Source organism: Camelus bactrianus, chromosome 16 (assembly GCF_048773025.1).
Source record: "Camelus bactrianus isolate YW-2024 breed Bactrian camel chromosome 16, ASM4877302v1, whole genome shotgun sequence".
NCBI lineage: Eukaryota > Metazoa > Chordata > Mammalia > Artiodactyla > Camelidae > Camelus > Camelus bactrianus.
The window spans coordinates 47280986-47305235 of NC_133554.1; the positions used below are offsets into that span (position 1 = coordinate 47280986).

At 43.3% G+C, this 24250-nt stretch overlaps 1 protein-coding gene across 2 annotated transcripts in view; it reads right to left on the bottom strand.

Moving 5' to 3' along the window:
• Positions 1-748: 748 nt before the first annotated feature.
• Positions 749-24250, bottom strand: part of POLG2 (DNA polymerase gamma 2, accessory subunit) — a 68819-nt gene continuing 45317 nt past the window's right edge. Inside the window, exon 10 of one of the 2 annotated variants that reach the window (XR_012499616.1) lies at positions 749-864. The gene's annotated coding sequence lies outside the window, so the exon portion shown is untranslated. The remainder of the gene's footprint in view (positions 865-24250) is intronic. The other variant, XR_012499615.1, reaches the window with a different exon arrangement.

The window sequence follows — 24250 nt, forward strand, 5'->3', positions numbered from 1 at the left end:
TTGCTCTGCCTCTGCCTTCAAATTCCAGGGATGTCACAAATCCAAATCACAGCAATCCATTAATTGCCTGAAGAAGCTGCCCAGTGGAATAAACCTCAGGAAGTGGTTTTTCTGAGAAGCTAGGGGTGGGTGGAGGAGGAAAGGTGGGGGAGGCAGGCAGCAGTGATGTCAGAGGGCTACAGGCACCAGGCAGGACCAACCTCCCATCTATTTCATGACCACAGTGATAGAAAGTAAGATATTGGCCACCTCCCCCAGCCTGTGACATGTGACCCGTCTGTGATGGCGGGGGGTGGGAGGTGGGATGGGGTTGGTGTCCTGACTAATTAACCCCGGCAAGTTTATGAGTGGGACTAATACTCCATTTGCCAGATTTGAAAGTCACCGAACAGAAGTGCATGTACTAATACACAGACCAGAAGCCTGGGGTTTCAGCGCCTTCTCTGCGGTCTGATGGCGGAAGTGTTTTGAGGTTCACTTTCCGCACCAATAAAATGGGAATAATATGCCCACTCTACCCATTTCACAGGCTTGTTATCAAGAGCAAATGAGAGCAGCATTTGAAAGCACATTTAACCAGCAGAGCACAGTAAGAACGCAGTAACAATAAAAACAGTAAGAGTAATAACAATAGTTGTAGTTCTGCTTTGGGCCCCAGCTTGCCCTATCTGAATTGCTGTTCTGGCAAATCAGCTGTCTTAATGAGCTCAAGGGGAGGGGCTTAAAGTCCCTAATTCAGTGCTTACCCAGGTCCTGTCCTCATGGCCCAAGTCTGGCCCCTTGCAAAGGTGGGCAGCAGTGCAAAAGGGAGGCAGGTTGGGACAGTGCTGTTCCTTCCTCTGCTGGAGGGCCCCCTCCATTCCACTGAAAGGAGAAAGGCAGGATTATATCAGGATTCATGGCTGAGGGCCCTTTTCTCCATTAAAAAAAAAAAAAAAATATATATATATATATATATTTACAACTGCATTGGTATAAATAAGAATATATTAAATAAATAAACAATGTGTACATATATATGTACATATATATACACACACACACAATTACTTGACCTAAAAGTTCTTTTAAATTCTTTTGATTAAAAAAAAAACGATGTTTTTTTTAAGGGTATAGCTCAGTGGTAGAGCGTGTGCTTAGCATGCACGAGGTCCTGGGTTCAATCTCCGGTATCTCAATTAAAAAACTATCTCTCCCCAAAATTTAAAAAAAAAAAAAAAAAAAAAAGAGAGAGAGAAAGAAAGAAAGAAAAAGAGAAAAGAAAAAAAAACCCCAAAATTTGTTTTTTTCATGGGCCCATAAAAGCACTGTGGCCCCTGGCACTGCACCTCCTGGGCCTAACGGCCGAGTCTGCCCTGACAGCAGGTCAGCTGCACAATGGCCCAAGGGGCCAAGGGGTCTGCTCTTTTCTTCCCCAAGTGGCCCAGGAATTGGTCTGGAAAGAGGGGCAAGAGCCTCACCATGTCCCAGGCACTGAAGTGAAACACTCAATAGGTATTTGTGCCTTCTGTTCTCAGAAACACAAGCAACAAAAGAAAAAAAAAGATAAATTGGACTTCATTGAAATTAAAAACTGTTGTGTTGCAAAGGACACCAGCAAGAAACTGAAAGGCAATCCACAGAATGGGAGGAAATATTTGGAAATCATACATCTGATAAGGATTCAGAATATTTAAAGAACTCTTATGACTCAACAACAAAAAGATAACCATTTCTTTTTAAATGGCCAAAGGACTTGAATAAACATTTCTCAAAAGAAGAGATACAAATGTCCAATAAGCACCTGCAAAGATGCTCAACATTATTAGTCATTACGGAGTTGCAAATCAAAACCACAATGAAATATCACTTCACACCCAGTAGGATAGCTGTAATTAAAAAGACAGACAATAATAAATGTTGAGGATGATATGTAGAAATCTTTACAAGGCTGGTGGAATCGTAAAATGACGCAGCCACTTTGGAAAACAGTCTGGCAGTTCCCCCAGCAGCAATTCCACTCTCAGGTACATATCAAAAAGGGATGAAAATGTGTCCGCACAAATACTTGTACACAAATGTTTACAGCAGCGTTATGTAAAATAGCCAAAAAGTAAAACAACTCAAATGTTCACCAGCTGAAAACGAAACAGGGTATATTCATATGATAGATTGTTATTTGGCAATAAAAAGAGTGAAGTCCTGATACATGCCACAGTATGGATGAACCTTGAAAACATTGCGCTAAGTGAAAAGAAGCCAAGAATGAAAGGCCAAATAGTGTATGATTCTATTCATATGAAGTGTCCAGAAGAGACAAATCGATAGACACAGAAAGTAGATTTGTAGGTTTAGGCTTAAAATAATATAAACTTATTTTTTTTCACAGCTCCAGAGGGCAGAAATACAAAATTAGTATCACTGGACTGAAATCAAGGTGACAGCAGAGCCGCATGCCCTCACTCCCTCCGGAGGCTCCAAGAGATAATTTGCTCCTGGCCCCTTCCAGCTCCTGGCAGCTGCTGGCTTTCCTTGGCTTGTGGCTGCATCCATCTAATATTCAAGGCCAACGTCTTCAAACCTCTGTTCTGTCTTCTCATTGCCTTCTCTTCTGTGTGTCAAATCTCCTTTCTCATTTAAGGACACTTATGATTGCATTTAGGGCCCACTCAGATAATCCAGGATGATCCACCCATCCCAAGATCCCTAATTTAATCACATCTGTAAAGATCATTTTTCTCTATAAGGTAGAATTCACAGGTTCCAGGGATTAGGACCTGATATCTGAGGGGACCACTGTCAGCCCTTTTCAGAGGGTATCATGATCCCTGTTACAGATGGCAAAACAGCCAGAAGGTGAAGTATCAACCAGTTCTCAAGAGTCACATCCACCTGCTGATGCCTATCTGGCTTGCTCTGGGGCCTTCAGTAACTGACCTTATAAAGTACCTTCGTGGGCAGAAGATTCAGATCCTGCCCATGACCTGACACACACGAATCATGAGACCAGTACCAGCTCCTCAGGAGTGTGACCTGGGCCATTGCACAGGGCCCTGTGCTCAGAACAGTCCATGTTGGGTTTAACACCCCGTGGGTGGCATCTTGAAATTCTTAATAATGCTGTTAAAGGGGCCCTGCATTTTCATTTTGCAATAGATCCACAAATCATGTAACTGGTCCTGCGTGTGACTTTGGGCAAGAATAGGAACAGATGAGATGAGGTGGGTGGAAAGGTTCCTGCACACTGGCCTCCCCTCAGCCTTGGAAAGTATCAGACTCCCTGCCCCCTGCCCCATCAGCCTGCAGCCAGGCTGCCCCTCTGCTTGGAAAGCTCTTCTTAACCCCCACCACCCCCATCTAGGTAACTCCTCCTCTCCAGGCCCAGCTCAAAGGAGACTCCTGGACCAGAACAGGCTTCCGGTTGCCTGTTCTCAAAGCTCCCCATCTGCCCCTTCATCGCACCCATCACTGCTGGTAATCCCGTATGTATCAACATGATCCCCAAGAAGCATCTACCCCATTAGACTGTCAGCTCCATGAGGATGGGCTTGGGTCTCTTGGGCTTACCGCAGTGCCCATGCAGTCAACACAATATCTGTGATATAGTGGGCCCTGCAGAAATATTTGCTAAGTGAGTGAACGAGCTGGAAGCACAGCCAGATGTAAACGGTCATCAGGTAAGGTGGCCATGCACAGGCCATGGTGTCAGATTTGTTCCAGATGGTGGCCTCAGCGCTGAGCTAGGCTCCCTAGAGGCAGAGAGGGCCAATGTCAGCTCCTAGCACAAGGAGGCCAGATTCAGCCCTGAAGGGAGGGCAGGCCAGAGACCAGCAGAGATGACTAGGGTCTGAGAAGCCCACAGGCGTGAAGGAAGAAGTGGGTATGGTGGTCTGGGGGGCCTGGTCCTCCACGGGGCCTGAGTGGGTAGCAGCCTCAGCCCACTCACATATTCTCCCCTTAGGTGAGAGGTGGTTAGGGCTGGAAATGGGCCAGGCCAGGCCTCCCCAGAGGATCCTGATAATCACTTCTGATCCCACCTTGGGTGAGCTCAGATTGGGCCTCCAGAGAGAGCAAATAATAGTACCTGATCTCCAGTTACATTTGAATTTCACAGAAGCAGCAAGTTATTTTTTGGCATAAGCATGTCTCACCCCTCGCATGGGACATACCAAAAAATTATTTGTTGTTTATCAGAAATGCAAATGTAACTGGGCATCCTGTGTTTTATCTGACAACCCTCGCTCAGGACCCCTTCTGGGAAGCAGTCTGTTTCAAGAATGCTTCTCTCTCTGGCTTACCTCATGTAGTATGACTACACCAATTGATACTACTTATTTGTGAAATCTAAAAAAATGACACAATTGAACTTATTTACAAAACAGAAACAGACTCACAGACATAGAAAACAAACTTATAGTTACCAAGTGGGAAAGAGGGTGGGAAGGGATAAATTGGAAGTTCAAGATTTGAAGATACCATTATATAAAAAACAGATAAACAACAAATTTCTACAGTATAGCACAGGGAACTATATTCAATATCTTACAGTAACTGATAATGAAAAAGAACATGAAAAGAAATGTATGTATGTACATGTATGACTGAAACATTATGCTGTACACCAGAAACTGATGGAACGTTGTAAACTGACTATACTTCAATTTAAAAAAAAAAAAAGCTTCTCCTAAACTGGAGCCACTCGTAGAAACACCGGGTCTTGGGGGCTGAAGCAGTCCATTTTCCAATTTTTGCTTTTTTAGGTTATTGAAAGGACACGAGAGGAAACGGGGCTGCAGATAGGAGAGAGTGTCAGGAACACTCTTTCCCAGGCTAGGCCCAACTGGGATGAAACAGCAAGGATGGCCGGGCAGAGGGAATGGCATCGCATTCCTAGAGGGCACCAGGCTAAGCACCAGGAAGGACAAAGGTCTGGCCTTGCCCTTGAGGAGTTTAGAGGGGAGGCTACCCCATCAACTGATCATTCAACAGAGTCAGGCTGCTGAGAAGCCCCTCCTGGGAGAGAGGCGCCTCCTGGGAGTGAGAGCTGGCCTTCCCTGGGTGTTGCTCTTCGGTTTACTTCACTGGTTTAAGGTGGATGATGATAGCTACCTCCAGGGCAGTGCCTTTATCCATCTTTCTGACAATTGATTCTATCCTCTGACTTCTCCTTCCCAGCTTTGAGTCATCCACAGATGTTATTAGAAGGTCACCTGAGTCCTAATCCAACTTATTAATAAAAATATTCAGTAGGAGAAGAATGAAGACAGAGCCGTATGGTACTCCACCGGAGACCTGCCCCAGGCTGATCTTAATCAAAATTCTTTTGATATATATGTTCTGCAAGCTCTAAATCCCCTTCCTCTACTACTGTTTACTCCATCCTTCACCATGAGGATATGAGGTTCCTCATGAAGATGTCTTAGATATCATGATAAATTCTCAAGTGCTGACAAACTGCAGTAATGATACTACTAATAATAAATAATGGACTATTTTTTGTCTTTATCCTCCCTTTTCTGTCCCTTCTACCCAAGATGAAGTCAACTTTGCTAAAATAAGAGGAAACTCTAATTGGCTTATCCTAAGTTCGTGGAGAAAATACCCTCTTGGAATAGGAGGTGGGAAACGGTCACAGTTTATCTAGGGATCAGCAGAATGAATTTTAGATACAAAAAGTGACTTTGGTTTAAAGCACAGGCAATTTTCAGCTTATCAGGTTTTGACTCAGAAGTTTGTTTTTAAGTTGGCTGCTGAGCAAATGCTAAATGTACTCAAAACCAATCTGACAAACACTGACTAGGTTCTCTGGGCACCATCGCCTCGGCATCCCCACCCCCATCCCTGGCTCCTTCATACTCTTTATCCCCAATGAGTTGAAACTATACTGTGAGCAGCCTGAGCCCCAGGTCTCTTCAAGCCCCCAGCTTGGGACCCTTTAATCCCAGGGGGTGGTCTGGGCAGTTTCCCTTCCTTGCAGGTGGGACTCGGCCACTGCATATCTGGGATTCCTTTAAAGTCCACTGTCCATGATTTAAAAGGCATTTTTAATGGAGCCTAGTCCTCTCTTTCAGGGGACTTCCCAACAGGAACACTGTCCCCATCCCTCACATCACCCATCAGTGCCTACAGACTCCCACCTCTATGAGTGCCAGAGCCTCACCTGGTGGCCCAGGGAAGGATGGCAGCAATTTCTCCATCCTGTTTTCTTAAGCCTAAAGCTTTGGGCTTTAGAAATCCACCTTCCTGCTAATATTTCAACATTAAGGATTGAAGAGGAGCAGCAGAAAACACAGAAGGTAAGAGACAAGAATGTTGGCCAATGGCCCCTGTCCATATCATCTCTCTCTGACTTGTCCACTTCTGCACATAGACTCTGGGAATTTAAGGGAAAAAAAAACTTTAAAATAGTTGAAACATTACCAGTCGGGGCAGTTCTCAGTCCAGTGTCCATGTAGGTTTGTCTGTGCCCAGCTGGCTTTCATGGACTCAGCAGAAGTGCATGGTTACTTGTTATCATGATCACACATCCCTTTGGTTTCAACAGGAAGTCTGGCTGGGGGAGCAGCAGAGGAAGCAGAGGCCAGGGGCTGCGAGGGCCCTCTCTTCTCGGCTCTCGGGGGATCTCTCCATCCCCCGCTCCGAAAGGAAACAATGGCTCCTGCCTAAGAGGCTTCACCTCCCCAGGATTTTGGGCCAAGCAGGTTGGTGCTATTCCTGGGCTGGATCTCCAAGTGATGGAGGTGTAAGGGGCAAAACTGTCCCCTTCTCGTGTCTAGCCTGAAACCCAGAAAATGTCCTGTGTTTAAGAAAAGGAGGTGGGGGTAGGGATAGGGAATCCTAAAACCGCAGATCTCAGGGGCCTTGATTTCCATCCTCTGCAAAACCCCAGCAGATTATTTATTAGGTGTGTAAAAACTTTCTGTTGCATCTAAGCATCCCCTAAAATCTTTTCCTAGTGAGTTATGGCTCTCATTGTGTGTAGAACTTCAACAAAGTCTTCATAAAGTACACAAATACACACACACACACACACACACACACACACACACACACACACGGAGGAGGCCCAGGTCTCTATGGTAGGGAAGGGTGGAGAATGGGGAGTCCAGGCCAGACCTGACAGGGCTGCCAGTGAGGGTCACACCCAGGAAGGATTAGGCTACATATTAAAGGCTAGATGAGGCCTGGGTCATGAAGGAGGTGGGGCAGGATGAAGGGTGCTCAGTGAAGGGACTGAAATGGCATCTTAGCACCCAACAAACAGGTACGGATCACAGCAGAACTCCTACAGGTGCTGGTAGAGGGCACTTGCAGCTCCCTGGCAGGAAGTAGAAATGACCAGAAACCAGCAAAAATTTTTGAAAAATAGGTCAGGACAAATTAACCTGGTTTCTTTTGTGGCCAGAGTTACCAGACTGTTGAATCAGTAAAACACTGCAGGTATAGAGTTTCTGGATTTCAGCAAGACATTTGACCATGTGTGTCCGGGGATCCTCATGAAGAAGTATGTTGTATCTGTCATTTGTGGGATCCAAAGAGGTTTTGTCAAAGGACATCATTCATCGTGGAGTGCCACGTGGCTCTGTCTTCTTCCCTCTCCAGAATTACAAGAGGACTGGGGAGCACGCCGATTGGATGACAACACTGGGAGGGATACGTAAGAGGCCAAACAACAGAGTCCGTAGTCAAAAGGATGTCACTGGGAGGGAACAGAGGGCCAGACGATGAGACGTAACAGAAACTTAAAGTTAAGCTCCCGGTCTTAGTTCCTCAAAGCGCAACAGACTGCATGGGGAAAAGAAGAACTGAGGAGTTTGAAAGGGACATGGCCACCACCACAGCTGGCAGCATGAATGAAAGTAAAGCATCAGAGGGGAGGAGATGTCCCGCTGCGTTCTGTCATACGTGCTCAGCTCAGCGGGGGACGCCCAAAAGCGCGTGGGTGGGTGATGAGAACACTGAGAAAAAGACCTCCAAACGCATCAGGAGAGGAGCATTTGAAGGAAGTGGGAATGTTAAGGCTGCAAAGGAAAGAGCTGAAAGAGTATCTGATAATTATCTTTAAAGAACTGCGTTGTTCTTATGTGAAAGAGGAATTGGGCTTCTTTTTTAACTTTGGGCAGAAACCATAGGGAAGTCTGTTTTAGTTAGAACTTGGTAGCACAGCAGGTGAGGGTAAGTTCTGGGAGGGTCTTTGAAGACAGCTTAGAGAGGGGGCGATGTTTCCAGAGGGCTGCGGGGTGTCCTGTGGCCGATGGAGGGCAGTCACAGCCCCCGCGCCACGAGGCAGGTTCGTAAGGCGGCTCCTGAGGTCTCCAGCAGCCGCACAAGCCACTCCTGCTCCCTCTGGGGGAAAACTGGCTGCAGCACATCTCTTCATCTTACTGACAAAGCAACTAGAAGATAAAGATCTGTCCAAACCAACGCCATGAGTCAGAGCAGTGTTCCCGCTGATTACTGGGGCTGAAGACAAAGGAAGCAGACAGTTGCCGTCATCACAGAGGTCATTAAGTGGCCTCTGTTGCTTGTGGGCTCGGCTGAAATCACAGTTCCCGGCTTGATGCTAAGAAGGGCCATGGAGTTCCTGCATAACCGGCCAGATGGCAAGAAGAGGCATCTGAGTCCCTGTGGTGGAAACCTGAGATCCTTCCGACCAACCAAACAGCCTGGCATGACAGGAACCAAAAAACACCAAGAAGGGAAGCAAAGCCCATCCCATGTGCTCACAGTCCTCATATCTGGGGGATACGGTGCCAGATGGGGGCGGCAGAATGACCAAAGTCCCCAGAGAAACACAGAGAATTCTAAACAGCTACTGGAGGAAGACAGAGGCTCATCTGAGAGCAAAGGCGACAGAGGGAGGTTGACCAGTTGATTTGAGAGGGGCAGCAGGGTCAGGTCTTCCAGGGAGAAGCCAGGTGTAGAAGACTTTAGGCGACTTTTTCTCTGGGAGTTTATACAATCCTCCCTCACAACCCCCTTCAAACAACCTACGGTGAAGGATTTTGAAGCGTCGTTCTCAAGAGATTTGGAGAGGGGGTGTCTGCAAACAGTTACTGAGCATTTAGCACCTCTCATGGATTGTCTCATTTAATCCTGTGGATTGGATGCTAGAATAACCCACATTTTACAGCAGAGAAACAAGACTCAAGATCCCACAACTGGTTTAAGTGGTAAAGTCTGTTGGAATGCTGGCTGCCCGATTTCAGGCCTGAGCCCTTAACTTTTTGCCTGATCCGTCTGGAAGAAAAACATTTCAGGACTTCTTGAAATGCTCCACAGTAGGAAAATCTTCAGCTTAGAACAAAAGCTGAAGGGGTCAAAGCCTAAAAAAGTTGAAATACACAGAATATGAAATATTTATTCACTTACCAGGGTTATTTTAGGATGTAATCCTTCAATTTGTTCTATACAACTGTCTTAATGTTTCCTGTTTCTTTACAGCTTCATTACCCGATTAAACAAAATTAAAATACATAGATGCATCCAAAAACAAATGAGAATATGCACTGGAAGCAGTGCTTTTAGACAGACAGGACATTCATGTGATTTAGGAGCAAGCCAGGAGCCTGTATAAACATTTTCCAATACTGAGAACGTGAGAATACACGTGGATATCAAATGTGTGACCCCTCACAGACCTCAAGGATCTTTAATTAGCTATTTAAAAAATGAACCAGTTGCCCAGAGAAAATTTTTTTTAAAAAAGTATGTTCACGAAAAAATCTGTAACTGAATGTTCATGGCAGCTTTGTGATTTCAGCGTTCCCTCAAAACTGGAATCAGTCCAGGTGTCCATCAGTGAATGGCTGAATAACGCAAGCACACCATGGAATAGTCCTCAGCAATGAAAAGGAGCAAACAACTGAGAGATGCAACAACTCGGATGCGTCTCCAGGGCAACAGGCTGAGTGAAAAAAGCCAGTCCCCCAGATACGATCTTACTGATATCACATCTTTGAAATAACACATCTTAGAAACAGGGGACAGACTAGCAGTTTCCAGAGGTTGGGGATGGAGAAAGGGAAGGAAGTGGGTATAGACAGAGATAAAGGGCCCCATGAGGGATCCTTGTGGTGCTGGAACTGTGTGCTGACTGTGGTGACAGGTACATGAACCTACACAGGTGATGAAGCTGTTCAGAACTTTACACACACAGAGAAAAAACAAGTACAAGTACAACTGGGGAGATAAATACCATGGGTGTGTTGTATCGATGTCAATGTCCTGTGGCTTTATACTGTAACATTAAAATGTTACCTCTGCAGAAACCTAGGTAAAGTGCACAAGGGATCCCTCTATATTTTATACACACACACACACATTTATTTATTTTAATTGTAGCACAGTCAGTTACAATGTGTCAATTTCTGGTGTACAGCACAATGTTCCAGTCATGCATATACATACATATATTCCTTTTCATATTCTTTTTCATTAAAGGTTATTACAAGATATTGAACACAGTTCCCTGTGCTATACAGAAGAAACTTTTTAAAATCTACTAACATTTATAAATCTCAAACTATCAAATTTATCCATTCCTACCCCCTTTCCTTGGTAACCATAATATTGTTTACTGTCTGAGAGTCTGTTTGTTTTGTAGATGAGTTCATAGTGTCCTCCCCACTCCCCTTTTTTAGATTTCACATATGAGTGGTATCATTTTCTGTATTATTTACTACAAATGCACATGAATCTACTATTACCTCAAAATAAGTCTCTATTTTTAAAAAATGGACCAGTTTCCTGTCCCTACAGGGTTCAAGTGCTGTTCAGATGCTCCCTGATGCAGGTATTGTTGGGGGATTACTGCATTGGGCAGCCCCTCCAGTTCTTCGTGGGGTCTCATGGGGAGCGAGAACCTTCGGGGCAGTGAGGAGGAAGCTGAGCATTGCACGTAAGTCCCCCACTTCTGCTGGTCCCTGAGCACGCAGTGAGAATCAGGGAGAAGTGGAATGTCCTCCTCAAAGAGGTTCATTCTCTCATACCAAGAGGAAGAAGTGAGCTGAGCTGCTCTGAAGGTATTTGGCAGGACCAACTCTGTCACCATCTGCTTTTCGCTAAAGGCTGGGGCTCCCCTGGAGTCCAGGGGTTATGCTGAGAAAATAAAACATGAATTTTAACACTGCTACTTAGAATCTGGAAGAACCTTGGAAATCCTCTCCCCAATGAAAGAATATTCTAGATGGAAAGAGAACAGGAATATTCTGAGACCTAGGAAAGACGTGGGAAAGATCTGGATGTTCAAGGAGGTTAAGGGGAGTTTTGAACATTATTCCAGAGATGCACTGAAATGCACCAGCTCCTCCTAAGTGAAGTGTTTCTTTTCTGGATAATTTCAAGACCAGTTTCATCCAGACACTTACTCTTGATGGACCTCTTGAACAGTGAAATTAATGCCCTCAGTCCTCTCTTTCCCCCCAGTAGGATGAGGCTTACAGCCATTCCTTAGGTCAACCTACAGAGAAGACCCCTGAGGTTGACCATGACCTGCCCCCGCAGCCAACAAGTGGACCTGACGTTATCTCAGGACATCCTGGCCACTGAGCCTTCTTCATTGTCTCTAGGACCCCTACTCACCACTTACCCTGTGTCCTTATACCCGGGACCAGGCCCAGTAAGTGTGATGTCAGGCCGAGGGTGCTCCAGCCCAGGCACTGGCCTTTAAGGAACGGCCTGAGTGCTGGACCGACCCCAGCAGAGCCGGCTCTCCTCAGGCCTCCAGCTGATAGAACTCACGTGAACCTGTGTGCAGTCTCCTCTGAATACCCACCTTGCCTGCATCTGCATCTCCCTTCCCCTGTATCCACATTTGCTCTCCATCTGCAAACCTTGCCCTCCAAGAACAGGCTTCTCCTGGGATCTCCACAGGTAGGTGGGCACAGGCAGTGGAAGGGGGCTCTGCCCTGCCTGTAATCACATCTGCCCCACTCTCAAAGAAGGCTTTGCCCACACAAAGGCACTCTGAGCTTACCTTTTCTGCCACCTAACAATATGGACTACCTGGGTCTGCCTGTCAATCTATTTTTCTAAGGCGGCTGGAAAGCCGAAGGAAGGGGAGGGGAGAGCAGGGCCCCCCGCTGGGCCCTGGAGGCTCATTGTTCTCACACCGGCATTGTTCTCAGGCCCTCACGGCTTACCCAGAAGGCCCCCATGGCCCCTGGGGAATCAAATGAGATTGTTTTTTCCCAAGATCGAGCTCTTCAGGTGTGAGCTGCAGTTCTTGGACTACGGTGGTCACTGTGGCATTTGTGCAACAGGAAAGAGGAAGGAACTTCTGATCTGTGCGGCAACAGCACTGACAATGCGCCCCCCACCCCACCCCAGCCAACCGGCAGCAGAGAGGAAAGGAGTTCCGTTTCCAGAGTGATAAATCACCAGGAAGCCAGAGAGGGAGCTTCGGCGAGAGGATTTTTCCTTTCCTCTGGTCCCTGCAAACACATTCTCAGCTCCGGACTTGGTTAGATGCCTGGTGCCTGCCTCTCCAGGCTGAGCCTCCAGAACCACAGGTAGAGGAAGAAAGAGGCGGTCTCTGCTAGATGGAAATCAGCACTGAAAATCCTCTACCACTGAGAGTGGAAGGGAATGGGTTTCGGCTTCTCTTAAAGGTGCGCATCAGGCACAGGTGCCTGGGTGACCAGGCGGACCCAGCACTACATCACCCCTGGGTGGCCGCATACCAACCAGAAAGCTTCTCCATGTGTGCCACCTACATTATTCATTAACCTACATTAAGCCCTACACGATTCTGGGTTCTATTACGTGAGCACACACACAGGTATTATTAGCTTTTTACAATGGAAGAACAGGCCTGGTGAGGGAGAGAAATGGGCCAGAGACAACTCAGCAAGTTAAAACAGTTGCTGCAAGTCGCTCCTGAAGGTCCCCAGGGCTCTCATCTGAGACTCTTTCCCTTGCTAAAATTAGACTATTTTTCCCCAAGGAAAATTCCAGTCTTTTTGAAATGTTCTGAAATGTCATTTGTCCCAAGCCTCTTTGGTTACTCTTCATCATGCCACATTCTCTTGCTGATTACCTTTGCATATGCCATTCCCTCTAACCGGAATGCTCTTCCTTGGTTCTTTGGTCAGCTACCTCCTCAGGGAAGGTGCCTGGGAAGGTTCCCCCGTGGTTCAAACACCTTGCTTTCTGAGCTCCCACAGAATTTACCACGTCATATTATGAGGCAGAATAGAGTAGCAGTAAGAAAAGCCTCTCTGCTAGGCCCAGACTGGCTGTGTGACTTTGGGGGACTTAACCTCTCTGAACCTCCACTCATATTAAGATGGGGGGGTTGACAGTATCTGCCTTACAGTGTTTGTGAGGATTAGATGCCAATATACATAAAGCATTTAGAAAACGCTGGCACACAGCTATTGCTCAGTAAACACTGGCTGCTGAAGACTTAGTGGGTTTTCAGCAACATGTGTCAGATGAACGCTGAATTCACGGAAGGGTGTTTTCCAACTACATTTACACACCAGGCATAGTGTGAGGTACCTTGACATGTAATATTTCACTTAGTTAAGACACTCCAAGACTGGACCCAGGTAGCCAAGGATTAGCATTTGGCCAGTGTAGCTTGCAGCATCCTTGAATGGCCCACCCCGATCGCCTGAGAGCCCTCCCTTCCTCCTGCTCTGCCGTGGCTGGGCCTGGAAAGGGTCCCCACTCTCAGTGCCAGGCCAGGAGGTTCTCAGCCCTCACCACAGCTGGGTTACCCAGGTATAAACACCAAGAGATTCAAATAACCTGCATGACTGCAAATCAGAGGCCTGCTTTCTTGGGTCCCACAGAATTTACCACATCATATTGTGAGGTGTGTGGCAAAAGACAAATTAAACCCCATGTAGGGCAGCCAGCCTTCTCTGTGGTCTCAGCAGAAAAAAATGAAACCAAACTCTGTGTGTAAATACAGTTTATACTAAGTTGTTTAACAGCTGAAACCTCTCTCTGTAGCCGCTAGGCAGCTTTTTAATCACCTCGGACCCCTCTCTCAAGCCTTGGATCAAATGGAAACAATTTGCTGTTTTTTGCAGCAAAACAAATAAAAACCAAAAAACCAAAATAACCCCCTTCCCTCTCCTCTGCCTTCATCAAATTGATAAAGATTTGATGAAGGTCTTTCCTGCCTCTCTGGGTTTGCCCAGACCAGTTGTTGCCGGGGACTTGGGGAGGGATTAAGGATTGACGGCAAATGGGCAAGAGGGAACTCTGGGGTGATGGGAACGTTCTAAAACCAGATTGTGTTGATGGTTGCACAACTCTACATATTTACGAAATACAGAGTTCTGAATTCTAGCAAATAAAAATAAAGGATGTTCCGTTAAATTTGAATTTCAAATAAGCAAACCAATAACCTTTTTAGTGTAAATATATCCCAAATATTGCATAGGGGCATACTTATACCAAAAAAGTGTTTGCTGTTTATCTGAAATTCAAACTTAACTGGTCATCCTATTAGTTAGGACCACCATATCCTAACTAAAAGTCTTTGAAGTGTACACTTATAATGGGTGAATTTTATGGCAGGTAAATGATACTTAGCTGTCAAACTTAGCACAGTGCCTAGAATAATACTGATGCTTAAAGAAAAGTACACTTTTCCCTTCTGCACACCCTCTCCGTTCCCTCCCCACTCTCATCCCTGGCAAAATACAACTGTAAAACAAAACAAAAGAAAAAACTCACCAGCACAGGAACCCATAGAAGTCATTAGTGTAAGAAATTTAAATAGTCACTATAGCTTTATTTTCCTGGAGCTAGGGGCCTGCAGAGAGGAAGACCTTAGGGTTAGAAACACTGCAGGGTAAACCAGGGAGTTTGAACAGGCCTCTGCTTGGCAGGTGCTCCAAACGCCTAAGTCATGCCCACCTCACCCCCTCGCTAATTGCTGCCCAGCAATTCAGCTCTCATCAGCTGGGTGGGCACTGAATGCTGTGCACAGACTGGGCAGGGGGCTACACAAATAAGTATAACACTTCCCTGTTCTTAAGGAGGCCACCGAGTAAAGAACTGGAAGCCTTTTATGCACCTACCTGTCAACACACACAAAACAGTCACACTAATACCATTAAAAGCAAAGAGACAGAAAAATTCCTCTTATCTCCCTCCTAAAGGAGAGAATTTTTTTACCTCCTCCAGTGAAGGAAAATTAACTTTCCTTTATCTGTGGGGTTTGCCTACAGAATTGCATTTTGCAATCAGTAAGAGCATGTTCCCTTTTCAGAACTGGCATAGTTGCACCCGTCCCCGGTACAGACGAAGCCACCTGTTGGTAGGTCTGGCTCTAAGCAATCCGGGTTCCAAATTCTGACCAACTGTCAAAATTACGATAATTTGTTCTTCAGATTCACCCCACCTGAGATCTGCAAACCGACCCTTCTGAATGAAAAGGACTCATCAACATTCCACTCGGCTCTTTACTCTTCTGTGGTACTACTTCAGAACCAGAGGATTTCACCAAAAATGGCCCCTCAAAGTGGATGCTTCAGTGACAGTTTGCAAAACTATAAAACTAAGAGTCCCATTACTTAGCTCACCAACAATATAAACAGAGTGATTTGAGCATTTCAAGCAGGGAAGAGAAGCACTGGTGAGCATCACTGTCAGCCCGGAGGTACACCCAGACCCCCAGCGCCCAACTTGTGAGCTCTGGGGTGAGCGATGGGTAGGTCAGTGAAACAGAATCCAAGTGGCTGTCTTAAGATAAGGCAGCAGCACATACTGAACAAAATGCCAATGGTGTAACTGACGTTTCTTGTAGAGCAACGTGTGATGTATATGCACTGTGGCTCAGTCCCACGAGGCTGGTACAGCTACAGTAACTCGCCACAGTGCCGCGGCTGGTCAGAGGGCTGACCCCAAGGCCCTTGCTTTCACCACCCAGTTCAAGTTCCTCCAGGTTTTGGCTGGAATTCTATCAAGCCAGCAAGGCTGTCCCTTTGTCTATTAGCAACTTCGATTAATCAAATACATACACAGATAAATAGAAAATAGAAAAATCTGTAACTATTTGGTAAATGCTATTTTTTTTTAAAAAAATTTAAACAACGCACTTTTATTTCTCACAGTTCTGGAGGCTAGGAAGTCCAAGATCAAGGTGCTGGCAGATGTGGTGTCTGGTCAGGGCCCACTTCCTAGTTCACAGATGGCCTACTTTTCACTGCGTCCTCACGTGGGGAAGAAGTGAGAAAGCTCTCTGGAGTTTCTTTTTCTGTTTTGTTTTGTTTTGTTTATTTTCAGACTTTTTAAAAGTGAAGTATAGTTGATTTACCGTGTTATGTTAGTTTCAGGTGTACAGCAAAGTGATTCAGTTGTACGTATACATGTAAGTCTATTCTTTTCCATTATAGGTTATTAGACGATACTGAATATAGTTCTCTGTGCTATATAGTAGGCCCTTGTTGGTTATCTATTTTATTCATAGTAGTGTGTATATGTTAATCCCAATTTTTTAATTTATCTCCTCCCCCCACCCCAGTAAATGTTATTTTGGATAATATCTTCCCAATTACGTGATTTAGGAAAGAGGAATAATGAAGGAGTTGTTGATGGAGAAAAAGGTAGGAATCCCAGCCTGCACAGGAGTATGGGAAATTCCAAAGTAGCAGACAGCATCTTGCACTTCTGGTAACCAGGGTATCAGTGGTGAATTTTTACTGGACTAAGAGAAAATTACTTGCCCCCAAGTGCCCTTTTCACATGCATTTGACAGCATTTTTCATCTAATGACTAAATTCCTTTCATAAGCACCTCATTTCATTTACCCTCACGGGCCTGAAATAACAGGCTATTACTGAAGGGAGCTTTAACTTTTTTTTTCTTTTTTAAGGGACTTAAAAGAAAAGCAAGCAAAAACAGTAATTTTATAGGCAGAAACACTTAATGGGTGTGTCTGTTCCTTCCATAGCCCATTTGAAATTACAGAAATTTTACAATGGCGCCACCTAATGGAATGTTAGGTTAGACACACACACACACACACACACACACACACACACACACACACACACACACACACACACACACACACACACACACACACACACACACACACACACACACACACACACACACACACACACACACACACACACACACACACATTTCTTCTACCTTCAAATTTATACCAGTGACTTCTAACACTTCTTTATCAGCTTTGGATATCCCCATTGATTATTTCACTCTTGGTTATTATTTCTAGTAGAAACATAGCATTGATGTAAAAATATTATATAAAATTTATAGCATAAAAATACTTTAAAAAGTTTAAAATAAAACTTCCCCATTCCTTTCTCTAGATATAGTACTCTATGGATATACAAATAAAGGAATGAATGAACAAATACATAAACAAGTGTAGATATGCATATATATCTGTACTATTACGAACAGATAGGATATCTTATATATTTTCTGCAACATGCTTTTCTGAACCTTTTGCTCATCAGGAATATATTTTCCTTTAAATACATAGAGAACTACCTCATTTAAAAAAAATGGCTCTAAAATATCTCATCTTTATGGGATTTCTTTTCAGAGTAATAAAAATCTTCTAAAGTTAGACCATGGTGATGGTTGCATCTCTTTGTGAATATACTAAAAATCACTGAGCTGTATACTTTCAACTTTACAATATGTAAATTATATTGCAATATAGCTGTGTAACAAAAGAACAATGTCAACAACATCCTATAATTTAAGTAACTAAAGACAAGCTATCTACCACAGCTAGGTGTGGCTAGGCATCTTAGTTAATATCCCAGATCTGCCTCTACCAGCTGGAGACTTCGTTCTGTTCTGAACGGTTTTCCCATCTGTGAAACAGAACAACTCACAGGGTTATTATGAGGATGGACTGACCTGGCCCATCTGATGGGCTGACCCCTGGCCAGGAGATACTCAGTAAGTGCTAGATCTTCCCTGTTGGTCCTTGAAAGACTATTGTTGAGAGCACAGCAAACCCAGAGAGGCAGGAAAGACCTTGGGGAATCCACTCACATGGTGTCATTCCTGAGTAGTGACCCCCTACAACTGGGAGGTCACCGGCCCAGACCAGGCAGGGACACCAAAGCTCACTATTCACAGCTGTGAACAGATGGAACAAGTCCCAGGAAGAATCAGGACAAGGAAGGTGAGACTGGCAACTGGCCGGTGAACTGACTGGATCTCCCCAAAAACCTTAGCACCCCTTTCCCTGAGATGGGACAACACTCTGGAGTCCAGGGATGGAGCCCCCTCCTCTGCAGCAGCCCAGCCATCTTGATATGGGAGAACTGGAGAACAAGAGGAAATTATCAGAGTCTCTGCCAGCCCTAGCCCCTACAAGGAATCACAAAGCTGCCTTCTTTTAAGGACACTAGTGTGACTTCATCTTAAGTAATTACATCTGCAAAGACCTTGCTTCCAAGTAAGCTCACATTCTAAGGTTCCGGGGTGGCTATGAATTCTAGGGGGCACTGTTCAACCGAGTACAGAATCTGTGGGAACAAATCAGAAATGAAGTGAATAGTGAATTGCAGCCCAGAACATCTTCTGCTCAAATCAGAACAGCCCAGACTGTCTTTTTACACTGTACAAGCAGCAGTACAAAATAAAGTAAATGATTTCTATTTCTGGAACGAAAAACAATTTGAGTATTATCACAAAAAAACATGAACATCACCCAGAAGTTATGTTGGGAACAAATAGGGCTCAGAAGTTATGATGTGAAAAATTGAAAATACTAAATATATCTCATCAGAATGATAATTTTGTTCTGGCGAAGCTCATTGCTTTAATAAATTCTACAATCCCAGTGAGCAAAATAATGAAAAGAATACCTTAAATCTGTTTCACACAGGTCTGTGAAATAATAAAAATTCTGGAAATTTTACAATCAAAATTGTATCTATAAAGCAAGTGATAATGTTCAGAAACTGCTATCAGAATTTTTTTAACGCAATTTTATGTAGAGTTTTAAATAGTTATTTTTAGACAGGAAATTAATAGAATTTCAAAAAAGAATAAAAAGCATGGGTGTATCATTGTGACCTAAATTAATGGTCCTGCTTACTGTAAAATGTAACTATGGCAATAAGAAAACAAATTTGAAAAATTTATAAACTAAGGCAACAAAATTTCCATCGTTTCCTCCAAAGTGTCAACTATTTCCCTAGCATGTATTTTTTTATAAGAACTCTTTTGTTTTGGTTAAACATAATCACAGTACAATTATAACACCTAAAGGATTAACAGTACACCTTAATATCATCAAAAATCCACTCAGTATTCACATTACCCCTAAGGTCTTTCTAGCTTGGTTGTTCAAATCTGGGCTCAACTAAAATCCGTATGTTGCAGTTGGTTGAGGAACTAATATGTATTTTAAAGTTACTTAAAATGTAAAATTTAAGTCTTCAAAAATAGTTTATTGGAACAAGAAGTGCATACTGTATAGCACAGGGAACTATATTCAATATCTTGTAGTAACCTATGGTGAAAAAGAATATGAAAATGAATAAATGAAAAGAATATGAAATGAATATATATGAATATATATATTCATGTATGACTGAAACGGGCTGTACACCAGAAATTGGCACAACATTGTAAACTGACTATACTTCAATAAAAAATATATACATAAGAAAAAATGGTTTATTGGGTTTTGTTCATCTCTTAGAGGGGAAGGAACATGTGAAATACTATACCCACATTTTACTGTCAGGGTTGAAAAATATGGTTTCAGTGATGTTTCATGAAAACCTTTCTGGATTTTGTACAGAGTAGGAGCACTAGAGCAGGGTAGAGAGGAAATCTGGGCAATCTAAAGTTTCAGCCAAGATTTTCCAAACTGTTTCTAGACCCTTTAGTCTGGTGGTGGGCGAGTGCTATTGGGCAGGCCCAGCTCTCCTCCTCCAGACTGTGTTGAGTGGCTCATCCTCCCTGGAGGTCAGCTTGCTTGTCCAGAGACACCTGGGTGGTTCTGTGCACCACCCCCAGGCCCATGACCAATGACTCAACACTGAGGGTGGGGTGTAAAAATCCAGCTCCCTTGCCAGAAGATGGATCAGACCCCATGATACAACTCACATCCCAAATCTCCCCATGGGAGCAGGCAGTAGGTCAAATTCAGCTGGACCCTTATCTTTGTGTGGTTTCTTCCCCTGTCCTGTCCTACTCACCAGCCCCCTTCCCTTCTTCAATCACTCCCTCAATAAATCACCTACTCAAGAGTCCCACCTCAGGCTCTGTTGCTTAGGAACCTGTCATCAGACAGATAGTGTCAAACCCTCCATAGTCATCTCTGGGTGATGTAATTAAACACATGAATCACGCCAATCATTTAAAGTGTTTTCCTGATAAACTTTCAATCTACCATATTTCATCAAATAAAGATTAAGTAATGTACCTCAAGACTTGGGAATCGAGATAATGAAAACTGGAAGGCTGTCTTAGGGAGAACTTATGGTGCTGCAGCCACACAGCTTGGAAACCGCAAAGTCTTTATTCATGTTCATTTTAATGGAAATGGTAAAATCTTTGGAAAATGAAACATCTGGAGGAGATTTATCCTTAATTAGTGATATTCTAATAGAAATTTTAAGTTTAATTTATTTATTTATAATTTAGAATTGAAGTATAATTGACTTACAATATTATGTTAGTTTCTTGGGTACAACATAGTGATTCTACATTTGTATACATTACAAATTATCACCAGGTTAAGGCTAGTTGCCATGTCACCATACAAAGTTATTATAATATTAGTGACTGTATTCTCTACACTGTGCATTATATCATGTGACTTATTTATTTTATAACTGGAAGTTTATACCTCTTAATTCTGCCTCACCTATTTCACTCACCTCCCCACCTACTCCCCTCTGGCAATCACCAATTTGTTCTCTGTATCTATGAGTCTGCTTCTGTTTTGTTATGTTCGTTTATTTGTTTTGTTTTTTAGATACCACATATCTGTGAAATGATACAGTTTTTGTCTTTCTCTGTATGACTTTTCCACTTAACATAATACCCTCTACGTCCATCCATGTTGTCGCAAATGGCAAGATATCATTCTTTGTTATGGCTGAGTAATATTCCATTGGGTATATATACCACATCTTCTTTATCCATTCATCTATCAATGGACACTTAGATTGCTTCCATAGCTTGGCTGTTGTAAATAATGCTGCAATGACTATATACAATAGTCATGACGTGGAAACAACCTAAATGTCCATTGACAGATGACTGGATAAAGAAGCTGTGGTATATTTATACAATGGAATACTGAACAGCCATAAAAAGAATAAAATAATGCCATTTGCAGCAATATGGATGGACCTGGAGATCATCATTTTAAGTGAAATAAGCCAGAAAGAGAAAGAAAAATACCATCTGATATGTGGAATCTAAAAAAAAAAAAAGACACAAATGAACTTGTTTACAAAACAGAAACAGACTCACACATAGTAAACAAATATGGTTACTTGGGGGAAAGAGAGTGGGAAGGAATAAATTGGGAGACAGAGATTTGCAAATACTAACTACTATATATAAAATAGATAAAAAACTATATATAAAATAGATTCTTCTGTATAGTGCAGGGAACTATATTCAATATCTTATAGTAATCTATAATAAAAAAGAATATGAAAACAAATATATGTATGTATATGTATGACTGAAATACTATGCTGTACACCAGAAATTGACACACTGTAAACTGACTATACTTTAATAAAAAAAAATAATGTTGTAATGAACATAGAGGTACATATATCTTTTCAAATTAGTGTTTCGTTTTCTTCAGAAAAAAACCTAGAATTGGAATTTCTGTATTATATGATAGTTTTAATTTTTTGAGGAAGCTCCATACTGTTTTCCTTAGTGGCTGCACCAATTTACATTCCCACCAACAGTGCACAAGGGTTCCGTTTTCTCCACATTCTTGTCAACACTTGCTAGTTGTTATCATTTTGATGGTATGATAGCCATTCTGACTGGTGTGAGGTGATATCTCATTGTGGTTTTGATTTTAAATTTCCCTGATGATTAGTAATGTTGAGCATCTTTTCATGGGATATTTTAATACATTTAGATTTATCAGACTAATTTGATAAATGAAACATAAGGGGAAGATTCTATAAAAATGAAGAAATATGGCATGACTTCTTGTAATAAATCAAAATAAAGTATCAATTCCAAAAGAAAAATATATTTTAAATAATTTTAAAATTTATTATATAAAAATGCATTTGTAGTTTGAGGGCAAAGTAAAAATAATTAAGTTAAGGATTTCTGGTCAAGATGGCGGAGTAGTAGGACCCCGAGTTTGCCTCTCTTTGCAACTACAAAACCACAACTGACTGGTAAACAATCATCAAAAAAAAAAAAAAAAAAGAACTGAAACCTAGCAAAAAAGATCTTCAATTGGAAACATTAAGAGGGAACCACAGCGGGATGGTAGGAGGGGCGTGCTTGAGGCCCCATATCCCCGAGGTGGGCAACCCACAAGCTGAAGAATAAGTCAGAGGCCCTCCCACAGGAGTGAGAGGTCTAACCCCCATGTCAGGCCCCCTAGCCCGGGGCTTCAGCACTGGGAGGAGGAGGAGACCCCAGACATCTGGTTTTGAAGGCCAGTGGGGCTTAACTCCAGGAACCCCACAGGACTGGGGGAAACAGAGACTTCATTCTCTTGGGAAGCATACACAGAATCTCGCATGTGCCAGGCCCAAGGGCAGAGGCAGTGATTTCATAGGAACCTGGGCCAGGCCTGCCTGCTGGTTTTGGGGAATCTCCTGGGGAGGTAGGGGATGGTGGCAGCTCACCCAGGGGACATAAAAGCTGGTGGTAGACATTATGGGAGTGTTCATCTACGTGAGCTTTCCTGGAGGCTGACATCTGGATAGGATCATTAGCACCAATATCCAGCCCCACCCAACAGCCTGAAGGCTTAAGGGCTAAGAAGCCTCAGGCCAAACAACAGACTGGGTGGGAACACAGCCCCACCCATCAGCAGACTTCCTGAGCCACAGATGCCTCTAGACATGGCCCTACCCACCAGAGGTCCAGGACCAAGCTTCATCCAGCAGTGGGCAGGCACCAACTCCTCCTCCTGCCAGGAAACCTGCTTAAGCCTCTAGTCCAGCCTCATCTACCAGGGGGCAGATATCTGAAATAAGAAAACAACAATCCCAAAACCTGTGGAAGCAATCCACAAATACAGGCCAGACTCTACACTGGGACCAGCTGGACCCTGACCCTTGGGTGACAAGAGAGGAGTGTACTGCTGGGATGCATAGGACATCTCCCACAGAGGCCACTTCTCCAAGGTCGAGAAATGTAACTAACCTACCTAAAAATACAAATAGAAAGATGGACAATATGAGGTGGCAGACGAGTATCTTCCAGGCCAAGGCACAAGATAAAATCCCAGAAGAAGAAATAAGTGATGAGGACATAGGCAATTTATCCAAGAAAGAGTTTAATGATGGTGAAGATGTTCAGAGAACTCAAGAGGAGTATAGATGCATAGAGTGAAGTTTTTAGAAAAGAGTTGGAAAATATAAAGAATACTCAAACAGAGTTGAAGAATAAAATCACAGAAATGAGTAACGCACTAGAAGGAACCAAGAATAGACTAAATGAGGCAGAAGAACAGATCAATGAGCTAGAAGACCGATTAGTGGAAATTACTACTGCAGAACAGAAAAAAGAAAAAAGAATGAAAAGAAATGAGGATAGTTTAAGAGAACTCTGGGACAACATGAGGTGCACTAGTATTCACATTATAGGGGGTCCCAGAAAGAGAAGAGACAGAGAAAGGACCTGAGAAAATTTTTGAAGAGATAATAACGGAAAACTTATCCAACTTGGGAAAGGAAACAGTCACCCAAATCCTGGAAGCACAGAGAGTTCCACACAGGATCAACCCAAAGAGGAACACACCAAGGCACATAGTAATCAAATTGACAAAAATTAAGGTTAAGGAGAAAATATTAAAATTAGCAAGAGAAAAGCAACAAATAACATACAAGGGAACTCCTATAAGGTTATCAGCTGATTTTTCAGCAGAAACTCTATAGGCCAGAAGGGAGTGGCATGACATATTTAAAGTGATGAAAGGGAAAAACGTACAACCAAGAATACTGTATCCAGCAAGGCTTCTGGTCAGATTTGATGGAGAAATCAAAAGTTTCACAGATACACAAAAGCTAAAAGAATACAGCACTACCAAACCAGCTTTACAACAAATGTTAAAGGAACTTCTCTAGTCACC